Below are 9,411 nucleotides of genomic sequence, written 5' to 3' on the forward strand. Positions count from 1 at the left end.
AGCTTTTCCTAATATAGCACCAACTCACTCTTTTTTTGCTCTGCAGATATTTTAATGGAACCAGTGAAGACAATTTTCAAACTTTCAAACTTTGATGGGGGATAGGACAGATTTTTTTTTTCCTACCATATGTTACATCAAGCTCTTTGTCACTCTAGACATAAACTACTGGGAAGGGTGCCATCTTTACATGATTGCAGTAAGGTTGAGTTAAACCAAACTTGAGAGGAATCACCTTGACAAAGGCATATATATATATATATATATATATATATATACATACTGTACATTTGGGATGGTGTAAAGTTCATTGTGATATTTAGCTACTGTCTAGTGATGACTGAAAAGGGCATATTGACACATACATTGTGTACTTGGGCGACTGATAGTCTTTTATCAATTTCTACATGTACTGCCAAGAACTTCATGTACATATGCTATTTGCATTCTCTGCATTTATAAATTCACTCTTTTAAATCAGAAGTAATTTTGCATTTATGTTGTAGTCCCATATGTTTTTGGTTCACTATATTTCATATTGTCTTATAGCATCTTTAGAGAATATTCAGGTGTGCTTTCTTTATATGCATCCGTCTAATTTAGAAAAGCTCAATTTGTTTACTGTACATTTAAAATGTGAAGTCAACCTCACCTAAGTCGACCTTGTACAAGTTGAAAAATTGGCTACCGGTAAGTCAAAGAAAAATTCACCCTGGATGGATATAAAAATGTGTTTATTCTACTGTGTATTACAGTCAATAGATTTTCCCTGATCCCTTTTGGTGTGACTTTCTAGGTGAGGTTGACTGTGTACATTGTAATTGTTTTTGTCAAATTAAAACTGATGCAAAGGACAAAAGATTTTCTGAACTTTTTTTTGTAGCATATTTGACAAACAGTAGGCCTATGTGTACTGTTTTGAGTTATGGATGTTGTAAAAAACTCAAAAACTCAAACACAAAGACACACACACATACACATAGTGTGTGCAAAACATAATGAGCAGATGTTTTACATGTATTCATCAAACTCTCATACACCTAGAGTTGAAATGTGTATGCTGAAACCTCAACCAACCAATTTCTGAAAAACAGACATACGACCTCTTACACTTATTTACCATTAGGAGTGTCATAGGCTAGTATGTACATGTGTACATCCTACCAGAGTACTTTGAACATTAGCTTGCTTAACACAAACACACCATTAAACAGACATTCTACTGTTTAGAGAATTTTGTTGTTGAAGTTAGTTTACCATATATGTATATATATATATGTGTATGTAATATGTTAATACATACATCATGTACACAGTGTACATACACGTATATATTAAGTATATATTTATATATACAGCTGTATATACATGTATAAGTAAAAGCTGATGAAGTAGGGTAGTAATGCATTTCAGTCCAACAGTGCTTATTCAGACCAAATTTTCGACGCATACATACATCTTCCTCGGGGTCGACATGAACAATTATGAAAATAAACAAGATGACTCTATTCTCTCTATATACACTCAGCAAAAAAAGTAAGTTCCCCCCTAACATTTTTGGATATATCTCAAAAAGTATTTTACGGATGTTCATAATTCGAACGGGAATGGATAGGGAATTCCATTACTCATAACATGAATGGCATATCATTGCCACCAGATATCATTATTGGTTTAAAAAATCCCTTATGTCAAAATGCATGGGAAAAAAGCTGCACTTTAGGCCATAGGAAGCATATTGTATACATTTCCTATGTAAGTTATCAAATGATCTTTTTAAATTGTGTAGTTCTTAGGAATTTCTTCAGGTACAATGTGCTTCCCTATTAAACAGATGTTATGCATACTTTTTGAACAATAGGCCTTCTCAATATGAAAATATTGGTAGAAGCCATGTGATTTGTAATTCCAATTTAGGTTGATCACATTAATGTGCCTGTGGGCATTTTGCATCATGCCCTCAAGTTGTAGATCAGTTTGCTGAGGGAAATGGCATCGAACGTATGAAGTGGCCTGCAAGATCCCCTGACTGTAAGCCAGTAGAGAATCTTTGGGATATCATTAAGTGGAAAGCGAGCAAGAAGTTGAAAGATGACACTTCACTGCAAGAATTTCAGCGCATCTTGCAGAGAGCATGGGCCAACATTGAGCAGCGCCAAGAACAAACTTTAGTTAACAGTATGAGGAGGAGATGACGGCTGGTCATTGCGGGTGGTGGACATATCAATTATCAAATACTTCACTATATGCTCATGAAAAGAAAGAGATAGAGAAATATGCAATAACCCATGCTTAAATGTTCAGAATCATGAGTGATTGTCTAATTATTTGTGTAAAAGTCAGTACAAATCACTAAAGTGCAACTTTTTTTCCATGCATTTTGACATAAAATGCATTTTTTTTACACCAATAATGATATCTGGTGGCAATGTTTTGCCACTCATGTTATGAGTAATAAAATTCTTTATCCATTTCCGTTTGAATTATGAAAATCGGTTTAATACTTTTTGAGATATATCCACAAATGCTAGGGGGGAACTTACTTTTTTTGCTGAGTGTATAAGTGGTAGTCTGGACGTTTCTGGCAACGCGTGTGTGTTATCTAAGTAGAGGCATTCTGCGCGTCTTATCAGCATGCGCACTTGCAGTCGTACTTGCTACATTAATTATTATTATGTCATAATCATACAAACTGAGCATGACTGCAAGTGTGCATGCTGATAAGACGGATGCCTCTACTTGGATAACACACGCGTGTTGCCAGAAACATTCCTTTGACTACCATGAGAATAGAGTCATCTTGTTTATTTTTATTATTGTTCATGTTGACCCTAAGGAAGACGTATGTATGCGTAAAAAATTTGGTCTGAATAAATAGCACTGTTGGACTGAAATGCATTACTACCCTACTTCGTCACCTTTTCTGTACTGGTACCAACACGTGGACTACAAACATCATCATATATATACATATACATGTATTTATGTATATTACAGTGCACTCTCAGTATAACGAACATGGTTATAACTAAATTCCAGTTACATATACATTGTACAACAAAGAAATTCAGGCTACAACCTTATCCACTCTATGGACATGTATTTTTATTGTTTATTTGTTTGGTTATAACGAAATCTTGATATAACAAAAGAAAACTGCCACTCCCAAGGACTTCGTTATAATGGGAGTCCACTGTATGTATGTATGTATGAATGTTTGTATGTATATACAATCTGTTTTATACAGCTATTCATACACACAAGTGTATACATACATGTTAATTGTGACATTTTCTGATGATATTCAGGGGCACAAATACAAACAAGGCAAGTGCCAAATTGTGTCTCGCCCATTCGTGTACAAGGAATTAATCTTTTTTATAACTCCCAGAAGTTAATTGACCTGCTTATGACCTTTGACCTTGTGGTGACCTTCAACACCCCAAGGGACATTTACCATCCAAGTTTGGTCACAAATGGACAAAGGGATCAAAAGTAATGAGCCATAATCGAAACGCGCCATAAAAACTTAACATTGGGCCCTAAAAATTTGTTGACCCCTTCTGTGACCTTTGACCTTGTGTTGACCTTTAACACCCCAAGGGACATCTGTCCAAGTTTGGTCACAAACGGACATAGGGATCAAAAGTTATGAGCCACAATCAAAACGCGCCCTAAAAACATAACATTGGGCCCTAAAAGTTTGTTGACCCCTGTCTGTGACCTTTGACCTCGTGACGACCTTCACTTCCCCAAGGGACATCTTCCATCCAAGTTTGGTCACAAACGGACAAAGGGATCAAAAGTTATGAGCCACAATCAAAACGTGCCCTAAAAACATAACATTGGGCCCTAAAAGTTTGTTGACCCCTGTCTGTGACCTTTGACCTTGTGACGACCTTCACTTCCCCAAGGGACATCTTCCATCCAAGTTTGGTCACAAACGGACAAAGGGATCAAAAGTTATGAGCCATAAACAAAATGCGCCCTAAAAACTTAAAGGACAAGTTCACCTTCATAACAATAAGGATTGAGAGAATGTAGCAATATTAGTATAACACATCATTGAAAGTTTGAGGAAAATCGGACAATCCGTTCAAAAGTTATGAATTTTTGAAGTTTTTGTGCAGTAACCGCTGGATGAGAAGACTACAGCAGTGTATGAATAACTTAGATGTCACATGCGTACAACAATATAAGGAAAATATAAAGAGAATTTCACAAAATTTCATCTTTTGAAAAAAGTACACATTCCCTTGACTCGTTACCGACATATTATGTTATGGGTAATATTATTCCCCCTGCCTTTAGAAAGAGGCAAGTCAAGTGCTCTTTTATTATGCGAAAAAAGTGAAAATATGTTGAATTTTCTTTACATTTTCTTTATACTGTTGTACGCATAATTACTCACAAGCTGTAGTAGTCTCCTCTTCCAGCGATTCCAACACAAAAATTTTAAAAATTCATAACTTTTGCATCGATTGTCCAATTTTCCTCAAACTTTCACTGATGCGTTCTACTAATATTGCTGCATTCTCTCAATCCTTATGTTTATGAAGGTGAACTTGCCCTTTAACATTGGGCCCTAAAAGTTTGTTGACCCCTGTCTGTGACCTTTGACCTTGTGGTCACCTTCAACTTCCCAAGAGACATCTACCATCACCCAAGTTTGATTGCCATTGTAGCAACATGTGCTGAGTTACATGTGACAAGAGAGTCTTGCAAGTAAACTTTAACGTATGACCTCAAATGACCTTTGACCTAATCATGTGACCTCTTACGGCACCATAACATGAAGGTACCCCAAGTGCATCTATCACCCAAGTTTGAGTGCCATTGTAGCAACATGTGTCAAGTTACGTGTGATAAGAGAGTCTTACAAGTAAACTTTTATGTATGACCTCAAATGACCTTTGACCTTATCCTGTGACCTCCAACAGCACCATAACATGAAGGTACCCCCAGTGCATCTATGACCCAAGTTAGGTTGTAATCCAAGCAACTTATGTGAAGTTATTTGTCAAAAGAGAGTCTTGCAGGTAAACTGTAACATAGAAAATAGAGTCTTGCACATACTCTTTAATATATGACCTCAAATGACCTTTGACATCATCACATGACCTCCGACAACACCATAACATGAAGATACCCCTAGTGCTTCTATCACCGAAGTGTGGCTGCCATTGCTGTAACAGTTGCCAAGTTATGCATCATAAGAGAGTCTTGCAGGTAAACTTCATTTGTGACGGACGACGGACGGACGCCATTTGGATCCCTTAGTCTCGCCTTCATCTCCGGTGGGCGAGACAAAAAGAGTCCGCCACATAAAGAATATTAGTACATTTGTATTTCGCCAATGCTTGCATCAGTCCTCAATATTTGAATTTTATAACGATTGGCAAAACCTTTGCTGAGTTGCTGAGTTGTAAGACTGCACTATTATCATAGATAATTCCCTCCATCTCCACCCAACACTAGCTCTCGATTATTGCACAACCAAAGTGTAGAGATATTGAACTGTACACAATACCTGTACTTCACACCGTCTTCTGGCTGTCATATTTACCAAGGGTAACCTCTTCAATGTTACATACCTGTACCACTGTTCGTTCAGAGGGCCGAGCCATTTTCATAATTCCAACACTATCGGGTATTCATTCACCCGTATGCAGTGGGTCAAGGGGAACATTGTGAGTGAAAACATCTTGTCCAATGACAGACATGCGCACTTGGCAGGATTCAAACTCAAAACCTCAGTAATAAAGTTAATAAGAGTATGTGTATTATACAAATACATTTGCATGTATCAACTGCTTCGAAGGGCATTTTTTAACTATTTGCCAAGAGGTGATTGCTCCGCAGTGCTATGCCCCAGGTGAAGTCGAGGGGAATACTGTAAAACGAGGAATGTTCGCGTGCAGTTTAATTTTGTGAATTTGTCGAGAGCCAAGATTTGTGAAATTAAAATGCACGCTAAAGTTCTTTTTTACACTATATGCATTGAATGTTAGAGGCAACTCGCGAAAATTTCATGCCGTGAAAATACACTGTATCGTGTTTGACAGTAGCAAAGTTCAAAAATCATTGAGAGGAAATTGTTTTGACCATGACCAAAAAGGCAGTCAAAAAAATATTTGTTTTGTATATCATATCCCACTTATTAAGATAGTTGTGCTAAATTAAGTCATTGATATGACGTTGTGCTTCCAGTCAGACAAAACAGAATAAAACATGGTATTTCACAATGCGCAAATATAAGTACACGCACAATTCACAATGAGCAAAAAGGCGCAAATACATTATATAGACGCACATAAGATACACTTACACACCTTTTGAAAAACTACTAGATGACTGCTTGGCAGAACAAATACATGTACAGCGTGTCCCAGAAAAAACGAAACCGGGTTTCCATGCATATTTTTACTAACGAAATCATACATTTTCTCTATGAGATATACATCAATGGAAAGATAAACTCTTCTTCTTTCATTTGATGTACAACTTTAAGTTCATTGTTCATGCATGACTGAGTTAGAACAATGAAAAGTGGTGCTATCAAATTTTCATTTGCACGCGCAAATGGTGACTTTAAGTGAATTTTTCAAACTTACAACCTTACGTTTTCGAAAAACAAAGTTCATAACCCAAATATTCATATTTTCTTCTTTCATATGAGACCTTACGCGTCAAATATGAATAACGCATGCTTGAGAAAAATCTGTATGAAAGCATGCTTCCTTTCTACCAATTCTACGAATAAGCGAAAAAACAAGCATTCAGCTCTCCCGTCTTAGCATTAGACAATGGGCTCATCTGCACTATTGAATTCACACAAAACAACCGCAGTGCTACAGTGAATGTTGTTCGGGGGGGGGGGGGGGGGGGGGGGGGAGGTATTTACAGAGAAGGCTGTATGAGACGGACAGCCCTTTGTTGTCATTTATTTAGAATAAGCTATGAGACATAACTATTTATAATAATTAAAGACTAATATCGCGAGTATTCTCAGGCTGCACGCAGTCCAATGGCTACGGGAAATCAACATTACAACAATGATACACATTTTGATGATACCTCAAACTTATTAACTGTTTTCATTCCTCCCTACATTTCCCTCACGCGTGGTTAGTCCTTCATCACTGACAGGGTTTTGAAGTTTTTGAAGGGGGTGCGCTTCTAACATTTCAAAGGTGCAACTGCAGGGCAGAAAGTTGTCTTTTTTTTTGGGGGGGGGGGGGGGGGGGCTCGGAAAGTTTTCTTTTTTCGGTCCGTTACTCCCACCCTACCTTCCCAAACATTCCGCTGATGAACACCCTTTGCTCTGTAGTTAGCTGCATGGTCAGGCAAGCTCATGATCACGTGCTAATTTAGGACCCTATTCACAACCGAATCGTCTGTAACATTCCCTTTTACCCTCTCCTTTCATGTTTTTGTGGAAATTCATTGAAGCATGAAGGCCATTGTTATCTGCCAAGTCGGGCAGGAGTCGGGAAAGCTAACTGCTCCTTTTTTACCATCTATCTATCTGGGTAAAATGTAAGGATATTTTCAAATTAAGTTTTCTCGAGCAGGCGTTGATCATTTTTTACGCATGGGATATCATATGAAAGGAAAAAGAATGGATAGTAAAGCTATGACTCTATCTTTTGCAAAAGATTGCGGGAAAAGTCTGAAAAAGTCATTCAAAGTTGCCATTTGCTCGTGCAAATGAAATTTTAGTAGCACCACTGTCTATTGTTCTAACTCAGTCATGCATGAATTATGAACAACGTGTTGTGCATCGAATGAAAGAAGAGAAGTGTATCTTTCAATCCATGTACAACTCATAAAGCAAATATGTGATTATGATCGCAAAGAATTGCAATGAAACTCGGTTTCGTTTTTTCTGGGACACGCTGTATAGTGAAAACTTTTGACAGCACCTCTGACCAATCATAATCGAGGTTTCATCAAATGAGCTATATAATAATAACTATACCACAGGGCCCCCATCTTGGCCCAGCAGTATGGGAAGAACCAACAACCAGAGCCCATGTTTTGTCATGTCACTATTACACCTTAGTTTGTCAGTTACAATAATAAGTGAGAATGCCCTTGAACTCAATGTGCAAATATTTCAGCATCGAGTGTGAATGTCTTTCATTCCAATACAGACACCAAGTCCCTGCTTTTATGGAACAAGTGAAGTCACAACTATGGAGAAGATGTTCATTTTGATTCAGCGACTGTCTAACCTGAAAAAGAGAATTTAGTGAACATCTTATGACAAATGTTCAAATCACGGAAATTGGTAATGCATTGTTTTTCAATAGATCCTACATTGTAGAAGATTCCTTCATAAATGTATTTTCTTGGCTTTACTAATGGTTGGAATTAGAGAATAGCCATGGCTGCATTTTGTTCCCTTGTTCTCTTTTTTTCCTTCAGTAAGAACAATTTAATACAAAATTTCTATCTATCTATACTTGACAGAAAACATCTTACGCAAGATTTATACAATAAAATGGTGAACGAAATGCGCCTCAGAGAGAATGTAAATATTTTCCAATTACAGTCGTTACGATTAACAAAGTCCTCCTTAAATGCTGGCAGGGTTATGTGTAATGGCAGAGAGCAAAGTGGATGGATAGGCCTACAACTGAAGTTTACATAGGAGCTGGAAGGCCTCTAAAATAAGTTCCCATCCCTGCATAACATACATAATACACAGTACCATGTATTCTGGTGTGCTTTGGTCATGATTCGGTACACTACACATTTTACAGCAACTCATTAACGCAAACTTTCATTATTGCAAAAGGGGAAATAAACCTCCATAGTACAGTTGTAAAGTACAGGTACAAATTTTCCCATTTCAAATAAAAGCTCACTAAGTGAACTGAAATTTGGGGGCCTGTGTGAAATTCAAGTTCATCTGTTTGTTTTGTTCTTGGTAAACTGATTCTTTTTCTTTGTCTTGTTTTGTTTTGTTACCTCTCCCAAGGGAGGAGGTTGTTTTCATTACTGTTAGTTTGTTTGTCTGTGTGCAAAATAACTCAAAAAGTTGTGAATGCACTTGGATCAAACTTACAGGAAAGGTTGAGAATGACGCAACAGATGATTAAATTTTGGTAGTGATTCGGAAATTTTTGTGGCTTTTAAGGATTAACGATATTTTTGCAGGTAGGGTTAATGCACTTGGGAGTTCAAGCTGCGCATTTTTTAGGTTTTCATACGCGCACTAAAGTGTGTGCTCTAGTTTCTGCATGCTCGGGCGGGGTGCGCCATGCAGCTGGAAGTTGATGACGTACCAAAAGGCTTCTATAATATTGGGAAATCGGCAATTTTCTGCATGCATACGTAAGGGTGGAAGAGCATTAGTGGAAATTAGCTGCTTGGAAGAGGTCTGCACTCTCAGAATGCTCTTCT

The sequence above is a fragment of the Diadema antillarum genome, unplaced genomic scaffold (genome assembly GCF_040938485.1).
Source record: "Diadema antillarum isolate AM-2024a unplaced genomic scaffold, OU_Dant_1.0 seq00001676_RagTag, whole genome shotgun sequence".
NCBI classification, from domain to species: Eukaryota; Metazoa; Echinodermata; class Echinoidea; order Diadematoida; family Diadematidae; genus Diadema; species Diadema antillarum.